Source organism: Lepidochelys olivacea (assembly GCF_965140295.1).
Source record: "Lepidochelys olivacea isolate rLepOli2 genome assembly, chromosome: 3".
Classification (NCBI taxonomy): Eukaryota; Metazoa; Chordata; order Testudines; family Cheloniidae; genus Lepidochelys; species Lepidochelys olivacea.
The window spans coordinates 1,632,160-1,651,925 of record NC_140413.1 but is presented as its reverse complement, the minus strand read 5'-3'; the positions used below and the strand labels follow the sequence as shown (position 1 = coordinate 1,651,925).

General features: G+C 51.8%; 1 protein-coding gene across 4 annotated transcripts in view; it reads left to right on the top strand.

The window, feature by feature from the left end:
* Nucleotides 1–19,766, top strand: part of MAPRE3 (microtubule associated protein RP/EB family member 3) — a 73,204-nt gene that overhangs the window by 5,881 nt on the left and 47,557 nt on the right. The window contains exon 1 of one of the 4 annotated variants that reach the window (XM_084624764.1): nucleotides 10,375–10,414. The exons of 2 other annotated variants lie outside the window; for them this stretch is intronic. The gene's annotated coding sequence lies outside the window, so the exon portion shown is untranslated. Of the gene's footprint in view, nucleotides 1–10,374; nucleotides 10,415–13,889; nucleotides 14,218–19,766 lie in introns of those variants that run through there. One more of the 4 variants, XM_084624765.1, reaches the window with a different exon arrangement.

The window sequence follows — 19,766 nt, the reverse complement described above, 5'->3', positions numbered from 1 at the left end:
AGAACTAGATAAGTTCACAGAGGATAGGTCCATCAGTGGCTATTAGCCAGGATGGGCAGGGATGGTGTCCGTAGCCTCTGTTTGCCAGAAGCTGGGAATGAGCAACAGGGGATGGGTCACTTGATGATTCCTTGTTCTGTTCATTCCCTCTGGGGCACCTGGCATTGGCCACTGTCAGAAGACAGGATACAGGGCTAGATGGACCTTTGGTCTGGACCCAGTATGGCCGTTCTTATGTATTCAGATGTGAACACCGTTCTGTCTGAAGCCCATGAAAAACAATGAGATACCTGCTGGGAATGTGAGATCCTGTGATTCCAAGCCAATGGGCGTGTGTGTGAGCCGGGGGGTCTTGCTTCCAAGAAATTTCTCACCAGCTTTAGACTTCTTGTAAATCTGGCCAGTAAAGACAGCGGGGCACCAACTGTGCTCTGAAAGTGTGGAGGAATTACTTCACTTTGCAGTGATCTCTCCGCCTGCCTGAGTGGGATTGTTTCTTTCCCGTTACCCTCTTTGCCAGGGCCAGTGAGCAGACTTTGCTGTCTCTTTTTCTGCCTGCCCTGCAAGGCTGTGTTAGTTTGCTTCAGAACCAGTGGAAGGTAAGCGTGATCAGAATGCACTCGACATTAATATTTCAGAGGATATTGTGTAGCGTAATTATGTTTGAGAAGGCGAGTCCAAGAACATAGTCACTAAGTGAAACCTGTGGGGTGTTGTTCAGAGTCATCAGTTTTCTGCATGGACTCTCTGATAGATGGTACTAAGTTTATTAAAGACCAGAGGACTGTGAGTAATTCCAGGTTTCAGAGGAGCAGCGGTGCTAGTCTGTATCCTCAAAAAGAACAGGAGTACTTGTGGCACCTTAGAGACTAACAAATTTATTAGAGCATAAGCTTTCGTGAGCTACAGCCCACTTCATCGGATGCATAGAATGGAACATATAGTAAGAAGATATATATATACACGTACAGAGAAGGTGGAAGTTGCCATACAAACTGTGAGAGGCTAATTAGTTAAGATGAGCTATTATCAGCAGGAGAAAAATAAAAAACTTTTGTAGTGATAATTAAGCTGGCCCATTTAGACAGTTGACAAGAAGGTGAGATCTAACTAGGCTGCCAACCAGACGTCAACGACTTGATGTCTAGTTGGCAGCCGGTATCAAGCGGAGTGCCCCAAGGGTCGGTCCTGGGGCTCGTTTTGTTCAACATCTTCATTAATGATCTGGAGGATGGCGTGGATTGCACCCTCAGCAAGTTTGCAGATTACATTAAGCTGAGGGGAGAGGTAGATACGCTGGAGGGTAGGGATACGATACAGAGGGCCCTAGACAAATTGGAGGATTGGGCCAAAAGAAATCTGATGAGGTTCAACAAGGACAAGTGCAGAGTCCTGCACTTAGGACGGAAGAATCCCATGCACCGCTACAGACTAGGGACCGAATGGCTAGGCAGCAGTTCTGCAGAAAAGGACCTGGGGATTACAGTGGATGAGAAGCTGGAGATGAGTCAGCAGTGTGCCCTTGTTGCCAAGAAGGCTAATGGCACTTTGGGCTGCATTAGTAGGAGCACTGCCAGCAGATTGAGGGAAGTGATTATTCCCCTCTATTCGGCACTGGTGAGGCCACATCTGGAGGATTGGGTCCAGTTTTGGTCCCCCCACCACAGAAGGGATGTGGACAAATTGGAGAGAATCCAGCTGAGGGCAATGGTTAGGGGATTGGGGCACATAACTTACGAGGAGAGGCTGAGGGAACTGGGATTATTTAGTCTTAGAAGAGAAGTGTGGGGGGGATTTGATAGCTGCTTTCAACTACCTGAAGGGGGTTCCAAAGAGGATGGATCTCTGCTGTTCTCGGTGGTGGCAGATGACAGAACAAGGAGCAATGGTCTCAAGTTGCAGTGAGGGAGGTCTAGGTGGGATATTAGGAAAAACTATTTCACTAGGAGGGTGGTGAAGCACTGGAGTGGGTCACCTAGGGAGGTGGTAGAATCTCCATCCTTAGAGGTTTTAAAGGCCCGGCTTGACAAAGCCTTGGCTGGGATGATTTAGTTGGGGTTGGTCCTGCTTTGAGCAGGGGGTTGGACTAGATGATCTCCTGGGATCTCTTCCAACCCTGACCTTCTATGATTCTAGGTGAATGGGCAACATGATGGCAAATGCACTTTAATGAAGATTAATGCAAATAAATTCATAGCGGAGAGAAACTGAAGCTGCTCATACATTACAGGGTTCTAAATTAACAATCAGCTCAGGCAAGGGACCTGGGTGCCCTTGAAAATGTTTGCTTAAATTGTGACTGTGGGAAAAAGAGCAAGCAAGGTGTCAGGCGGCATAAGGAACAAGATGGAGGATAAAGGCTGTACTAATGCATTTGTGCTGTGTGTGCGAACAGCCCTCACACACAGGGTCCTGCAGACTAGACGGGGCTCAGAGAAGAGGGATAAGAATGATGAAAGGATTGGAAAAAACCTCAGGGATTGTTACCTTGGAAAGGAGATGAACGAGGGGGGATGTGATAAAAGTACTGTGCTGACCAATATTGTCTCACTGTTTCCTTGTGCTCCCCCATCTGTCTGTCTGTCTCCCTCCGGTGTCTCTTATCTGGTACTTACAGTGTCAGCTCCTTGGGGCAGGGCCCATCTTTTTGCTCTGTATTTGTCCAGTGCCTGGTACGAAGTGGTCCTGCTCTGTGAGTAGGGCCCCTAGGTGCTACAGTAATACAAAACCGCGGAGATGCTATGCTGATGATACTAATAACACGATGAATGGTCTGGAGAAGGGAAATCGGAAATTTCTGTCTGGCAACTCCTGTGTTTCTGGGGGAGACATAATAGGGGGGCAGCTTATCCCAAATCTTACTACAGCTTTCTTACACCTTTCTCTGAAGCATCTGGTCAGAGACGGGCCTCGAGGCTGCTCCGGTTCCTGTGCCCCGGGATATATTCAGGTAGGGAAGGCTGATCTCAGACTGATCTATAAAGAAAACCCTTGGTACAAGAGCCTGTTGCCCAGGAGGGAAGACTGATGTCATGTGTTGATATGTCCCGCTGGCACAGAGCACTCCGTTGTTATGTACAGCATCTTCACACAAACACTGGCGTTATGTGGGTGGGAGGGAGGGGAGTGAAGGGAGAAAAGAGAGGGGTTTTCAGCTGAGGGTTGAAATGAGCAAGAAAATCTGTGGTGGGAGAGAGTAAGTGAGGCAGTTCAAAGCTTCAGAGGAGAAAGCTCTTGCACCAACAGTAGCTGGGGTGTATGAAGGGCTGGAGGAGACAGCTGGTAGAAGAGTAGAGAGAAACAATGTCTGAGATGGTCACTGTAAGGGTTTAAAAGGCAGGTGTGAATGGAGAGCCAGTAGAGTCAGGTGGGGATGCACTTCTATATATTTGTGCTCACGCTGTCTCATCTCAGTGATAGTCTGGAGGTGCTTAGATACCTTGGTGCGAGGCACCTTACCAACACCCTCGTAGGCAGGAGAGAGGACCCATTGGAAGGACATTGAGAGCATCTGTGCAAGCCCTGGGACAGGATACAGGAATTCTCAGCTCTGGCAGGTGAGCAGGAATCTTGCCAATGGGGATTAAGCATGTGGGCATCAAAACAATTCCTCCTGGTTTTCTAGTCACTGTTCCACCCTGGTCTGACTTCTGGCCACCCTAACTGTACAGGCTAATTCATCTGACTTTCCAATCTTTGTTTACTTGTAATTTTAACAAGCAGCATAGAGATGGTCCTAGAACAGGGGTGGGCAAACTACGGCCCATGGGCCAGATCCAGCCTGCGAGCTGTTTTAAGCTGGCCTGTGAGCTCCCACTGGGGAGCAGGGTCTGGGACCCGCCCTGCCCTGGGATCCAGCCGGGGCGCCAGGTCAGGAGCTGCACCACGTGGCTCCTGGAAGCAGCCGCATCACCCCGCTCCGAGGGTAGGGGTCTGCTCCACATGTAGGAGCCGGAGAAGGGACAGGGGTCTGCTCCACATGTAGGAGCCGGAGAAGGGACAGGGATCTGCTTCCGGGAGTCCCTTGAGGTAAGTGCCGCTTGGAGCCTGCACCCCTGAGCCTCTCCCCAACCCCAGGTCTGATCCCCCTCCTGCTCTCCAACCCTCTCGATCCCAGCATGGAGCACTCTCCTGATCCCCAAGCCTCTCATCCCCAGCCCCTCCCGCACCCCAACCTCAATTTTGTGAGCATTCATGGCCCTCCGTACAATTTCCATTCCCCGATATGGCCCTCAGGTGTTCGCCCCCCTGTCCCCCCTCCTAGAACAGAAGACCTACTGTAAGCCTTTGTAGTTAATGATTCCTCCTGGCAGGTGTTACTGCGTGGTTACTCTGGAGTGGGATGGGGCCAGCCCAGCTCCTGTTTGTTTGTTCACCTCTGTGACAAGTCAGGAGAAACATGCAAAGTCACTGAGATCACAGCTTACTGTAGCTCACGAAAGCTTACGCTCAAATAAATGTTAGTCTCTAAGGTGCCACAAGTCCTCCTGTTCTTTTTTTGGAGTGAGTTTGTTGGCGTGCTACAGCAAGCAGGGTTAGGGCTGAAATATGAAACTGATTCCCGCTCATACATGCATAAGCAAACCTCCCGAAGTACTATCTTGCTCGGCTGTAATCTGTACTGTTTAGTTATGTTTGGAGGGGAAATGTTGGCATGGTCTTTAGGCTTTTTCCTTGGTTAATTGCCACAGGTTATCCACTCACTGATTGCCCAGATTCTGGTGGAAAATCATTCAGAGCAAGTAACAACCAGGATGAAAAGTTGATAATGAGGTTTTGGCAGCAGTCCTTGCTGTTTTGCCTTTAACACTGAATAAACAAGTCCAACGTTGTGACTGATTTAATTCTCCTCCTGCTTTTTTTTTTGGCTAGACTCTGTTTGTTTAAAACTGCATGTGTAACATTTTTGACATTTGCTTTTATTATACAGGAGGTATTTGCAGTTGTTTTGTCGTCTTTGTCTAATTGGGGATCTTCATTAGGAGTTGGGCCAATAACCTCCAGAGACTCTTGTGGAAAGAGGTCAGGACTGTGCAGTGATTCTCTGAATAAAAACATATCCAAGCATTGTTTAACAATTGGTCATTAATTAAACAACATTCAGCAGTTCAACAATTAAAATGCCATGGAAGCTAAATTCTAGCTTTGCCTTGCAAGCATTTCTGGTGAGGAAGCTTTTGTGGTCAGTTTCAGAATAGAATGCTGGGAGTGAGAAGAGATTGTTGAGACCTTTGGACATCTTTCCCTGATGGCCTCCGCAGCAGGTCTGGGAAAATCCATCTTTGCTTTGAAAAACGAAAGTGACCTTTGCAAATTCCCTCTGCTCTTGACATGCTTCGACATTTGCTTTTCCTGGTGTTCCTTAATTTCCTTTGTGTCTAGAGTGCTGCTTTCCTTCAAGGTGCTCATGGGCAGAGAAGTGACTATGTAAAAATAGCATCACACGTGGCAGGCTTTGCACAGTGCTGCTCCTGCCTGTGTCTCGGGTCTCGGTTCTTCCTTCTCCCCATCTCATGGTGAGCTGGGGCTTGATGCTTTACTGATCCAGCAAGTCCCTGCAGGTCTGAACATTTAATTGTGCTTGGCTTTGATCTAGAAATACCAAGTCTTGTCATCTGTCTGAGCCCGCAATCGGAGGAGTGGGTGTATTGAATCTTTAACAAAATGCTCTTCTCTCCCATGCATTTGGCAGGAATTTGAGTTAAATAGGTGTTAACAAAAACAAACAAGAAAACAGTCTGACTAAATCTCTTCTCCTTTCCGCTGCTCAGATTCCAGGCTCTGGGCATGTCCCAGGTATACTGGCTGACCAGCACACCGGAGGTAGGTGCTGAGAGCTACACCTTTTAAAAAAACCAAAGAAGATTATTTTGAGGGAAAGAGGGGCTTGGACTTTCAGGTCACGTGTGTACATTGTGAACACTCCCCCGTGTTTTCCTTTTCAGGTAGCTTTGTGGAGGTGGGGATTTGCCGATTCACATCCGTGAGGTTCCTGAAGCCCATTTAAATGTCACCCCCTAATGGTTTTGTTGGTGATCAGTTTCCCAGATCATCTACTCTGGGACTGTGGCAGGAGCCGGAGTCTCTCCACACCCTTGCTCAGTATTCCCCTGCCTCCCTCACTGCTCTGTGTGTCTTCCTCCCATTCCTTATTCCTGAGCTCCGAGAGGGTGTAAGCCAAACACCCTTTCCTGCTTCAAGAAAAGGAGTACCAGTGGCACCTTAGAGACTAACAAATTTATTTGAGCATAAGCTATCGTGAGCTACAGCTCACTTCATCGGATGCATTCAGTGGAAAATACAGTGAAGAGATTTATATACATAGAGAACATGAAACAATGGGTGTTACCATACACACTGTAACGAGAGTGATCACTTAAGATGAGCTATTATCAGCAGGAGAGTGGTGGGGGGGGAACCTTTTGTAGTGATAGTCAAGCGATAATCCCACCATCAACCTCAGCCTGGACCAGTCCACACAAGAGATCCACTTCCTGGACACTACAGTGCTAATAAGCGATGGTCACATAAACACCACCCTATACCGGAAACCTACTGACCGCTATTCATAGAATCATAGAATATCAGGGTTGGAAGGGACCCCAGAAGGTCATCTAGTCCAACCCCCTGCTCAAAGCAGGACCAATTCCTAGTTAAATCATCCCAGCCAGGGCTTTGTCAAGCCTGACCTTAAAAACCTCTAAGGAAGGAGATTCTACCACCTCCCTAGGTAACGCATTCCAGTGTTTCACCACCCTCTTAGTGAAAAAGTTTTTCCTAATATCCAACCTAAACCTCCCACACTGCAACTTGAGACCATTACTCCTCATTCTGTCATCTGCTACCATTGAGAACAGTCTAGAGCCATCCTCTTTGGAACCCCCTTTCAGGTAGTTGAAAGCAGCTATCAAATCCCCCCTCGTTCTTCTCTTCTGCAGGCTAAACAATCCCAGCTCCCTCAGCCTCTCCTCATACCTCATGTGTTCCAGTCCCCTAATCATTTTTGTTGCCCTTCGCTGGACTCTCTCCAATTTATCCACATCCTTCTTGAAGTGTGGGGCCCAAAACTGGACACAGTACTCCAGATGAGGCCTCACCAATGTCGAATAGAGGGGAACGATCACGTCCCTCGATCTGCTCGCTATGCCCCTACTTATACATCCCAAAATGCCATTGGCCTTCTTGGCAACAAGGGCACACTGCTGGCTCATATCCAGCTTCTCGTCCACTGTCACCCCTAGGTCCTTTTCCGCAGAACTGCTGCCTAGCCATTCGGTCCCTAGTCTGTAGCTGTGCATTGGGTTCTTCCGTCCTAAGTGCAGGACCCTGCACTTATCCTTATTGAACCTCATCAGATTCCTTTTGGCCCAATCCTCCAATTTGTCTAGGTCCTTCTGTATCCTATCCCTCCCCTCCAGCGTATCTGTCACTCCTCCCAGTTTAGTATCATCCGCAAATTTGCTGAGAGTGCAATCCACACCATCCTCGAGATCATTTATGAAGATATTGAATAAAACCGGCCCCAGGACCGACCCTTGGGGCACTCCACTTGATACCGGCTGCCAACTAGACATGGAGCCATTCATCACTACCCGTTGAGCCCGACAATCTAGCCAGCTTTCTACCCATCTTATAGTGCATAAGGTGCACTACTTATTCCTACCTTCATGCCTCCAGCTTTCACCCAGACCACACCACAGGATCCATTGTCTACAGCCAAGCTCTACGATACAACCGCATTTGCTCCAACCCCTCAGACAGAGACAGACCCCTACAAGATCTCTATCAAGCATTCTTACAACTACAGTACCCACCTGCTGAAGTGAAGAAACAGATTGACAGAGCCAGGAGAGTACCTAGAAGTCACCTACTACAGGACAGGCCCAACAAAGATAATAACAGAACGCCACTAGCCGTCACCTTCAGCCCCCCAACTAAAACCTCTCCAACGCATCATCAAGGATCTACAACCTATCCTGAAGGATGACCCATCACTCTCACAGATCTTGGGAGACAGGCCAGTCCTTGCTTACAGACAGCCCCCCAACCTGAAGCGAATACTCACCAGCAACCACACACCACACAACAAAAACACTAACCCAGGAACCTATCCTTGCAACAAAGCCCATTGCCAACTGTGCCCACATATCTATTCAGGGGACACCATCACAGGGCCTAGTAACATCAGCCACACTATCAGAGGCTCGTTCACCTGCACATCCACCAATGTGATAGATGCCATCATGGGCCAGCAATGCCCCTCTGCCATGTACATTGGCCAAACCGGACAGTCTCTACGTAAAAGAATCAATGGACACAAATCTGACGTCAAGAATTATAACATTCAAAAACCAGTCGGAGAACACTTCAGTCCCTTTGGTCACTCGATTACAGACCTAAAAGTGGCAATTTTTCAACAAAAAAACTTCAAAAACAGACTCCAACAAGAGACTGCTGAATTGGAATTAATTTGCAAACTGGATACAATTAACTTAGGCTTGAATAAGACTGGGAGTGGATGTGTCATTACACAAAGTAAAAGTATTTCCCCATGCTTATTCCCCCCCCTCCCCCCCGCAACCCCCACTGTTCCTCAGGCGTTCTTGTCAACTGCTGCAAATGGCCCACCTTGATTATCACTACAAAAGGTTTCTCCACCCCCTTACTCCCCCACTCCCCCGCTCTCCTGCTGGTAATAGCTCACCTTAAGTGATCACTCTCCTTACAGTGTGTATGGTAACATCCATTGTTTCATGTTCTCTATGTATATAAATCTCCCCACTGTATTTTCCACTGTATGCATCCGATGAAGTGAGCTGTAGCTCATGAAAGCTTATGCTCAAATAAATTTGTTAGTCTCTAAGGTGGTACAAGTCCTCCTGTTCTTTTTGCGAATACAGACTAACACGGCTGCTACTCTGAAACCTTTCTTGCTTCAAACCACTTGTGAGAGTCGCTTCTTCCGTGGTGTGTGCCCTCAATAAGAGCTGTTGTCACACTTGTCCTCCAACCCCTGGCCCCAGCCTCTGGTCACGATTGTTTTGTCTGTGAGCTCTTGGGGGCAGGGATTGTCACCTGCTCTATTTTGTGCAGCACCAGCCGCACAGCCAGTAGGATTAGCAAGCCAAAATATAGCAGGGCTGAGACCCCGCCTGGGACATGGTGCTCTGTTCTGGGCACCACATTAATGGAAGACAGAGCCAAGCTCTAGCAAAAACACTGATTTTGCGGGGTGTGAAGGGGGAGCTGGGGTGGCTACTGTGCCAATGAATGGGGCTGCGTGAAGGCAGGTATGGGTTCTGGAGGAGACAAAGTGAGCAGTCGGGAGAGAAGTGCTGCAGAGGCACCCGCAGCAGGAGGATGGCAGAGGCAGGCAGAGCTGCCCTATGAAGAACACTGCAAGTGAGGAGAAACTTGAACCAAATGTGGTGTGAGCTGGGATGCCAGGACATAGGCTGACTGGGGAGACGTGGTCAGAACAACATGTGTGGGGGAGGATGGATCTTGGCAGATTCAAAGCCCAGCTCCAGAAGGCTCATTTCGCAAGAAGCTGCCTGGTGCAGCATGCCCGACTGGCGTCGGCAGCTGTTTGCTCTCACTGGACGTGGCACTTGGGAATGGCGCCGCAGGGAGCGTGGGGCGGTGAAAGCAGCCTAGCCACCTGCGGTTCTTCACCCGGGGCATGCTGTCTTTCACCAGGGCCAGGACCTGAGCAGCTGGGCAAGGGAGGAGGCCGCAAGGTGGACATGGACACCTTAGTGCTGGGATTCTGTGACCCTCCTCGGTCCCAAAGGGCTTGTGAGAGACAGGCTTGCTTGTAAATGCATCTGGCCTTCCTCCGAGGGACTGTGGTCGTGTTGTGACTGACAGCACTCAGTCTGCCTGTCCCGAGCAGCGTCCAGCTCGTGCCATCCAGGGGTGTAATAGCAGATTTTTTAAAACATCCTGAACTTTTTAAAAAAAGCCTGCAGTGACTGTTGCAGGGGAAGCCTTCAGTAATGGTCCAAGCATCACCATAACGTTGGGGAAGGGAAGGGCTGCACACCTCTGATCCTTGTATCGGGAGAGTTCGCACGCAGCTTGTTTTACAAACGCTCTTGTTTGGGATTGGTGCAGACTGTTTAGTTGTCTTTCGTTAAATGCGAGCAGCGTGCCTAGTGCTGAGGTAGCCGTGGGTGCTACATACAGGCCTCAAGCTGTCTCTTGGAGGCTGAGAATTAACTTGAAGCCAAGTAGTGGGTGCTATTGAAAAATGTTTTATAGCCTGTTCTCTAAAATATTACAGATGCACGTGACCCTGCGGTCTACACCCAGTCACACTGCCTTTGACCTTGGATCTTTTTACAGGCTTCAGTCAAATAGAGCTACGAGTCAGGGGAGACACGTATTTCCTGTGTTGGTTTTTCCGACTCTGGTAAGGGGAGCGTGTGGAAACGGGAGTGTAATGGGTTTGGGTACATTTGTCAGTTTCAGACACAGAGATAAATGGGGAATATTGCCTTTATAGGGAATGTTGGTGCTTATACGAGTAACCATCTGTGTCTGCTTTCATGGGTGGCAGAGAAGGACACTGGGCTGGGCTAGCTTTCATTGCAGCCTGCCAGTCTGTGTGCTTTTCCCAGAAATGGATCCATCTCCTTAAAGTGGAGTGTGTATTAAGGTTACTTAAACAAGATTATCCCATTCCATGTTCCAGGGAAAAATCCCAGCCATGTGGAATAATGCTAGGCAGGGCCATTACGGGATGTGTTTGTCTTGTGAGGGATGCGGATATGATCCTAAGTGCTGGCTGGATGGCAGGCCAGAAATAACTGAATTGCTTTTTCTGTTGTACCTTTTACATCGGCAGAGCAAGCTTGTCACCAATTTAAGCCCCAGATTCATCCCACCTTGGAGCTCTTCCACTGTGCTGGGCAGAATCCAGATTCGTTGTCCTGATTTGTTTTTACTGGCTCCCACTCCCTGCGCTTTTGTTGAAGGCGCACCCTTGTCGAGCCCCATGCAGTGCTTTCTCTGGCGGCAGGTAACAAAGTCTATCCAGCCCTGCCCGTGCGCGGCTGGATCTGGCCCAGACCCTGGAGTTTTGTGAAACGTGTTGTTCCCGAAGTGGCAGATTCTGGTTCATGAGACAGTTTCTGTGTCGGCCTCTGATACTGATTTCTTGGCAGCTGAGAGCTGTTTCCGGGGACTTTGGGATCTGTGGAGGGATGCTGGGTTTGAAATGCCTGGACTTCCTACCTTTCATTCCTCCAGAGGAAGATCAGTTGGAGCGTATTGTGTTTTATTGTGTGTGAGATTTTGAAGGCAACATTAAACCAAGGCCCTGCTCTGTGTGGATGTTGGGCTGTCCCTCTGGCCTGCCTGATTGCACACTGAGCCTCAGCTCCTGTTGCACACATGTGGATGTGCGGAGAAGTGCCTCACCCGTGCACACTACCAAAAGGGCACTGAGAGGGATTGCGCAAGGAATGAAAAATTCCACTTGATTTCATGGAGACAAGATGGATGAGGTCAGAGTGTCACGAGAAGCACCTTTCCCAGACCTGAGGAAGAGCTCTGTGTTAGCGCGAAAGCTTGTCTCTCTTATCAACAGCTGTTGGTCCAATAAAAGATATTCCCTCCCCCCCCTTGTCTGTCTAATATCCTAGGACAGACCCGGCTACAACAGCGCTGCGTCCTCTGTCTCATACTTGCATGTACACCGTGCCAGTGGCACGCTGGGGAACCCATTGCCGCCACACAAAGCAGTGACTGCCTGTGCAAAGTGCATTTTAACCCTCTGTAATCTGCCTAAACTCAAGTCTCTCTTTGGGCGGCCAGTCAATGGCGTCTCTGTAGCAAACTGCAGGTTCCTCTCGCTGCCTGCTGACGGCTGGAGCTGGGTTGGTTTTTAAGTTGGCAGTGTTTTTAACGTAATGGTGAGTGTATGTATATCAGTCTCTTCCTGCTTGGAAGTGCTGTAAGTTTCTTTTCAGATTTTCAAAACAAATATTGTGCTCAACTGAGACCCAAGGCGGAAAATGTAATCTGGAAAGGTCACCGTTTGACAAAGTTATAAGCTACTGAAAGAAGCTCTGTGGATTGTGTAGTCCTTGGGAAACTGATCTCCAGGTGTCACCACCTCCTCCACCTGTAACCAGAGAGAGAGACCCCCTCCAAATTATCCCCACCCCTCTGGATTTCCCAGGTCCATCCCATCCTCTGTGTGTCCGTTTCTTATACGCTGATCCTGTGCTCGATCCCCTAGTGAAGAAGTCCTTTGCAGGGCTGGGGCCCTGGCTGTACACTCTCCAGGATGGGCGCTGGTGGATTTTGTTTCATAGAATTCAAGCAGGTCATTGGTGCAGAATAGCAATGATGAATTTGAAACTAGGCACCAAATGTATGAAAGAAAACTGCAGCTCATGGCTGATAAAGGAATATTTTATTTTATCCTGAAGCGCTTCAGAGCACTTAGATTTATACTCCTACAGGTCCTCAGAAATGCGGCCACCTCTGGGGTGGAGAGAGCCATCTAGACAACAGCCAGCATACTGGTCAGCATAGGTAGGTAGAACTGAGCAAAGGATACCAGGCCACAAGACTATTACGAAGAGTGCTTTGTTCCAGTAATGGGGTCACATTTCTGTCTCATTGTCCTGTAATAAGCCTCAGCTCTTACGTCCATGGATCACTGTACGTTTTATAAATGTGACTACGTACAGCACCTAGCACAATAAATAGGGCCCTGATCATCCTATGAATGACACGCCTTTCTGTTTTTGCTAGTAATGTGGCGTCTCCCTGCTGGGCGAGCCTGCTGCCCCAGGGACCTTGTGGGGCTCTGGTGTCAGTGTCCTAGGTGGGGTTTCTGTCTGAGTTAAGCAGTCAGCTCTCTGGGCAGGAGCAGTAAGGCAGAGGGGGATGGGTGCTTTTCAGGCTCTGGAATAAACAGGGCATTCTCTGAGTCTCTGGGAGGCTAGGGGTGAGGCTTGGGAACATCAGTAAGCCCCGCCCAGCTAATGAGACTTAAGTGCAAGGACAGAGGCTGGTGTTCTGGGTTTCCTGCTCTGCTTTGGGAGGGTTGAACTGCTCTGGTATTTGCAGAGGGCCCTGTGGGGATGGCTGTCGGAGGAGGGCTCTGCATGTGTTATGCACTCTGCCCTGTGTTGTCTGTCGGCGGAAAGGTCCAGCGATGATTGGTCATTAACCGTGCTATCCTTCCTTCCCTTTCTGGGGGCCTAGGCATTAAGGCAGCCGATCCTTTGGTGGCTGTTAGCTGCAGGGAGCCTTGCTATACTGGCATGTGAATGTGGGACTGCTGAGTTGGAGGAGACGGGCTGCCTACGCTCTGCAGCTGGGAGCCGTGCGGGGCAGACATCAGGGACTGCACTTGGACACGGAATGGAGCTGCTGAGAGCCGCTCACCTTTAATAAGGAGGGGTGACCGGCTGCCACTACAAATCCCAGCATGCCTGCTCCATCATGAGCCAGGTGGAGGCTGCTTGGCTCGAGGTGGAGCATGGCTTTCCTGGACCTATAGTCTCAGTGGGCAGCAACCAGAGGGCTGGCGGCAGGATTTTGACTACCCCTTGAGTAAATCATGCGTGTTGAGGGTGTGTGAGGAACCACGGTGAGAGGTTTGAGAGGTGCTTGTCTTCTGCTTGTACACAAGTTCTCATAGCAGCCGAGCAGATCAGACTGAATGGCTGTGATTAGCCGGAATGTCCCTGTTGGATTCTCCTTGCATCCTGCAGCTAACTGTCTGTGTTCAAAACAGGCAGGTCTGAGCACACCAGAGGGGTGGGATTATTACAGCGTTACGCAAAGTGGGTGTAGCAAAGGCGTCTTCTGCACCGGGTGAGTGACAGCATCCTCGGCGTGGGGTTAGAACATTGTCTTGGGTAATAAGCTCCGACCTGTGCGTCTGTAATCTCTGTTATGTAGCTTACAGTCTTCGTGAGCCAATCAGCGCACTCTGTTATCAGTGTATATGCACAGAGACCTAATTACTCCCTGCTTGTCTGATGAATGGTGCATGGGCCGTGCCTGGAAATGCAGGTTTCTTTGGTGTTCTGGTTGTGTTCCAGCATGCGAGCAGCCTGTGCTGTCCTACCGTGGAGAAGACGGAGCACGCATTGAGCTCCGTTCCGAATTGCTAATAGCTCAGCCTGCTCCCTGATTCCCATCCTAGCCCTTCGAGCACAGGAGGCGAGACGAGCTGCATCCACCTTTGGGGTAGGTACCATACGTGGAGGAGAACCAGGTGCCTGGGAGACATGGAGGTGGAGCCGTGGACTGCTTCATGGAGAGGGGTGTGGCGGGGGACCTTGGTAAGGCATCTTTGGGGAGAACTGTAAGTTGGCAGACACTGGTGGAGCGTGGGGGGAAGTGCTTGAGGATGTAACTGCCACAGAGAATCCTAGGCTGAATATCAAGGACAATGTTCAGAGTGAATGATCAGTGGAATCAGTGGTAGAGACTGGTGGCTCGGTCCATTTGAGACTGGCCTGGCCAGAGCCCTAGAGGACAGACTGTAGCACGTGACCCAGGCCTGCCCTGGGATGGGCTAGGTGAACACACAGTTTTCCCCGCGCTGGCTTGGCTGCTCTAGCTGGCTGAGCATGGCCTTCGACAGCTTGTCGCAATTGTGTGGTGTAAAGTGCCTTCCTTGTGAGTTTATGTTGGTGTTCAAGTTTAATTTACAGCCCTGTCGTTTCTCTAGGATGGATGCTGTTGGCTTGCTCCTAGCCAGCCAAGTGGGATGCTTTGGGTGCATTGGCAGATCCCTAGGTTGCTGGGGGCACCTTTGAAACAAATCTCCTGGATTTGGCAGCTGGTTTTATCTGCTCTGGAATTGGCACCCCTTTTCCAGTAGCCCAGAGAAGTCCAGAAAGGGAAGCTAGACTGGCTGGCTGTGAAGAAGATGTAGAAGCAGAAGGGCCTTAGTCTAGGACACCCATCATGTGAGTGCAGAGATTCCCTTGCCCATGCTTAGACCTGACCAGTTCCTATCCTTCTCAAGATCACCTACCTCTCTGGATTGATGGCTTCTTTGGGGACTTTGTAACATCCCCCTGGAACTGCCAAAAATAAACCTCTGAATAGTCTGTGCTCCTGCCCGAGGGTTAGATGGATCAGGAGTCGGGACAGGAAACTGGAATCTGCCATCTGGTTAAACCAGGGAAGGATTGTGGAAATTAACGAGCCCCAGCCCCTGTTCTCTGGGCTTGCTCACTGTGGGCTGAGGGTGATAAGGAGAGCATGTCGTGAACTCACGCCGGGTCAGTGGGTCAGCAGAAGATTGTGGGGCTTGGTTAAGTCATGACTGCACGAAAGGAATAAATATCTGTCCCACCCTGGGGATTCAGACATGGGAACTGGGGTCTGGCCATCTGAAGCAATAGTGTGGCGCCATATTTCTCACCCTGGCTCTGCAAAGAGGCATGATTCCCTGTTTTCCCCCTGCTGAGAGCAAATCTTCCTTCATACTGCAGCAGCCCACAGGCCTGTCTGTCTCCCCTTCCCGGATATTTGGCAGCACGTGTTCTGTAATCCCCTGGGCAGCTGTTCCCTTCCTTATGACCAGTGTGCTGGATCTGCATCTCAGCCAGTCGGTCACAGGAAGGGATTTGTCAAACAGGTCGTTTTTCTTCTGTGTTTTACTTGTAACTGTTGTGCATAGTGCAGGGGCACTTGGGATGTCTCTGGTACACTGTAGCTGAGTACGTTTAGGGGCAGAGTGCCCGCCATGGGCCCCATGGGAATCTAAGAGCTGAGCCTCGCTTGCGTTCAGAGGAGCAGACTGCTCCCACCCTCCCCTGTAGTATCTGTAGACACACAGCACAGTGCTCCTCTCTGATCTTAGTGGAGGCTGCAGAGATCAAGAGGGAACCCTGCATGCTGGGAATTGTAGTCTCTGTATGTGGGGAGCCCATTTGTGGAACTCCTCTGGCTGCAGTTTGACCCCAGGATTCAGGGAAGGCAAAGGCTCATCAGGGCAGCACTTGTAGGTGGTGGAAACCACTGGCTCCATCCTCCCTGGGCCAGGCAGGACAGGTGGTTGCTCTCAGCCTGTGGACAAAAGGAGCTTTGAGCAGAGGGGATGTGACTGGCTGCCCCAGCTGCTGGGAGTGGGTCCACCTTCACAGGCTTTGCCTACTAATTCCGGGTCTTTGGCCCTGCTGCAGTGCTCCTCCCTCTGTGGTGTGCCTGACTCAGCAGGTGTCCTCCTCTATTAGTTAAACCCTGGAGCTGGGCCAGTTGGTGGTGGCTTTTTCACACACTTACAACGCCCTCGCTCACTCTGAAGCTTCTCCTAGTCGTCACCCACTGCACACAGCCTTGGCAGGACAGCGGCTGTCGGCTGGGTAAACTGGAACAGCAGAGTTGTAGAGTGGATGGATGGAGACAGATCTGCTGGCTCTGTGCTGGGGAGGGGAGGGATCGGTGGTGTCACTAGCATGTGAAGGAGCCCCGAGCTGCCGTGCTGAGCCATGTGCTGCTGTGTCCAGGCATCTCTTCTTTTGTCTGATTGCAGTGAAGTGCCGCAGAAAGGAATGATCTGTGCTTGCAAAAGACCAGTGGTAGTAGACGCAGCAGACAGCTTAATATACAGCAGGGCTCCGTCGCTGGGAGGATGGAATGCACCCTAGGGCTGTGGTTTTCTGGGGTGGCCTACGGCGAGGGTATGCAGAAGCAAGACAGACGGGGATCTGCAGTACAGCCCCCGGGGCCTGATCTATCGTCCGAGCAGCTGGGCCTGAGCAGAGGCTGCAAACTGAGCTTGCTGCATCTCTCAGCCTATCAGGGAGTCGTAGCTCCCGTGGCCAAAAGGGCCTGTTGTGGTCAACTGCTCTGGCCCCCTGTGTGACACAGGGTTGGGTTGGGTTTTACTTGGAGAAGTGACTTCCAAGCCAGTGGCTCCGAAACTGGGGTGTGGATCCCGATGGTGTGGGGCAAGCTGGTGGGACAGAGGGGCACACGTCTTTCCCAGCTGCTTTGGCAGCTAACAGTGCCTAAGCCCTCTCTCCTAGTCACCCTCTTCCACGTAAACAATTACAAATGTACCCCACCGGTGGTGGGGCCGGAGCCCCGGCAGCGGTGCAGGGTGGTGGAGGTGGGGGTGCGTGATGGCGAATGCCAGCGGGGCGCCCGGGAGACAGCCCTGTATGCACTGTGCTGTGGCATTGTTCACCGGGCAGTGTTCTGAGGAGGTGTCCTACTGAACACTGCCCTGGCATGGGGCCGGGCATTTGGACTAGGGAGGGCGCTGTCTGTAGAATCAGTGTCCTCTTGGCTTGTGGTAGTTAGAGATCCCATGAGCTCTTCATCAGAGTACAGGAGAATGAACCCTGGTGTCCTGCCCAGACTCCTCTTCAGGCAATTGTGTCTCCCGCAGCTTCTGGCCTCCTTTCCTTTGCTATGGTATTTGCTTGCTGTGCAGCTGGTAAACAGCTGCCTCATACCAGCCCTGCGGTGGCTGCATTTAGTGGTGGGCAAAGTGACCTACGTTAACTGAGTCCTGTTTCGGAGAATGTAATCTGTGCCTGACCTGCCTGGGAACTGTCGGGGGTATTGGAGGGATCTCTAGGTCAGTCTTAATCCACCCCTTGCTTAGCAAAACCAAGGAGATCCAGCCTCCCTGACTGTCCTTCCCTGCAGTGCGGACCCAGATACCCTGCTGCTGAGACCACCGGGGCGGAGCTGATGTCCCCAGCCCTGCGGTGGTGAGGTAGTTGGCGATGCTTCTTGGGTAGCGGGGTCCCGCAGAGATGCTCGGTCTCGCATAGAGGTCTCGGCGCTGGAGCGTGGAGCACACTGTTTGGATGCAGACAGTACACTGGAGACATCCTGTGTCTGTGCGGAGCCCAGCACCCCGAGGCCCTGATTTCTAATACAGGTAGAGATGCCTAACTAAAGTGAGCTGCTATGCTACCCTGCGAGCTCTGGCTTAGCAGTGGTGAGATTCCCCCTCGCCCCCATACTTCTGTCTTATCCTTTTCCTGGTGCTAAGAAACCACAGACAGAGGCTGCAGATCCCCATGCCTCACTTTCCCCTCAACTGTTCTCTTTATCCGCTCCCATTACACCCGAATGAGATGAGATCTGCGGGCAGAGAGTAGCCTGTGTGCTTTGAGCTCTGCTCTCCAGCCACCTGCCCCCAGAAACAGGAACAGTGGTGCCCATTGGAGGAGGCCTGCCCTGGGATCACAGGATCTCTGTGCCCCTCACTCTGCAGCCGCCAGGAGCTCCACCCTGCCCTCTCTGGGAACTTGAAGACCCCTTCCCCTTGGGGTCTGAGTGGGGAAGGTGGCTACCGGGCTTTCGCCGTGCTCTGCTCTCTGCCCAGGGTCCCTCTTGGGTCTCCCAGTGCCTGGCACTTGCTCTGCACATCCAGCAATTACCGTAGGTCCCCTCTACCCTGCAGCTTTCAGGCCTCCCCTCTGTCATAGCCTGAGCTGCAGCAGGCCTGCTGCTCGAGTGTCTGCAGGGGCTGGTTCCCCTCGGGGAGCTGTTCCCCTCAGACCACCGGCTGGCTGCTTCACCAGTTTCCGTTTGGTGTGTTCCTAAGTGAAGTGAGCAACTGTGAGGATAAACCGGGACCTGCGCTGGCTAGAGCGAGGCCTGGCGCAAGCGTCTCACCCTGCAGGCCCCATGCAGTGAGTGGGGGAGGGAGCCTGGAGCCCCCAGCCTGGGAACTGCTGTCCTGTGGAAATGGAAGGGAAATGTGCTGTGCCCTCCCCTGAAATGAATGTGCCATGAGCTATGGCTGGTATTTAGGTGGGATCTGGGCTCCAGGGCTCCAGAACAGTGCTTCGGTGCCCCTTCGTCGCTTGGTCACAAACCTGGGGTCTCTCAGACTCCCCACCGCTCCCCACACTGGCTAATACCTAGGCACTCCTGCACCCCCTCCTCCCCCACCAGCTAACACCCGGTGCAGAGGTCCTTTGGTTTGCAGCACCTTTCCGAAGTCCCCCGCCAGGCCTGGGCCCCGTTGGCGATGTACACGCAGGAGGCAAGACCTGGGCCTTGCCCCAGAGCACTCGTGGTCGAGGTGGGAAGAGGCCCGGTTGAGTCTCACAGCCAAGCTGGGAGGGGCAGTGGCTACGACCCTCGGAGAAAGGCCTACGTTCCCTGCTAGAGCCCAGCCTGCCGGGGAGGCTGCATCCCAGCTGGAGCCCGGAGTGGTGCTTCTGTCCACCCCGAAGAGGCCTCCTGTGCCCAGCTTCCCTGTATCCCTGGGCGGGACCTGACTCTGTCCTGTCCCATCGCACACTCCCCACCTTGTTAGTCCCGCTCCCCTGCAGCCAGCCTGGCTGCTCGCAGACCTAGGGAGAACAGACCAGCCAGGAGTTGGGGGACAGAAGGGGATCAGACTGTCCCTCCCCTGAACGGGAGCCGGGGAGCGCTGAGCCCGTTGGTGGTAACTCCAGCAGCGCAAACCCCAGTGGCTGCGCTGCACAGGGCTGCTTACCCAGGAACCGTAGCAAGCAGCATGGCTGCAAGCCCCCCTCCACCTCGTTGCCTGGGTCCGTGTGGGGGCTGCAGCGCTGTGACTACGGCAGTACACCAGCCCATCCCGAAGGTGGGGGGCAGGTGCAGTGGGGGCCTCTGGTTTTCGCTCCTTACAGCTCCCCCATCGCCGCCAGGACATGCCCTTCGTTAGCCCCCCGGGGCCAGTATGGTGGGTGGGTGTGAGGGGCAAGCAGGTTAAACACAACAGCTGCCATCTCGCCCCGTGTTCCCAGCCACCTGTGCCCCCACAGTGTGGCCCTTTGCTGCTC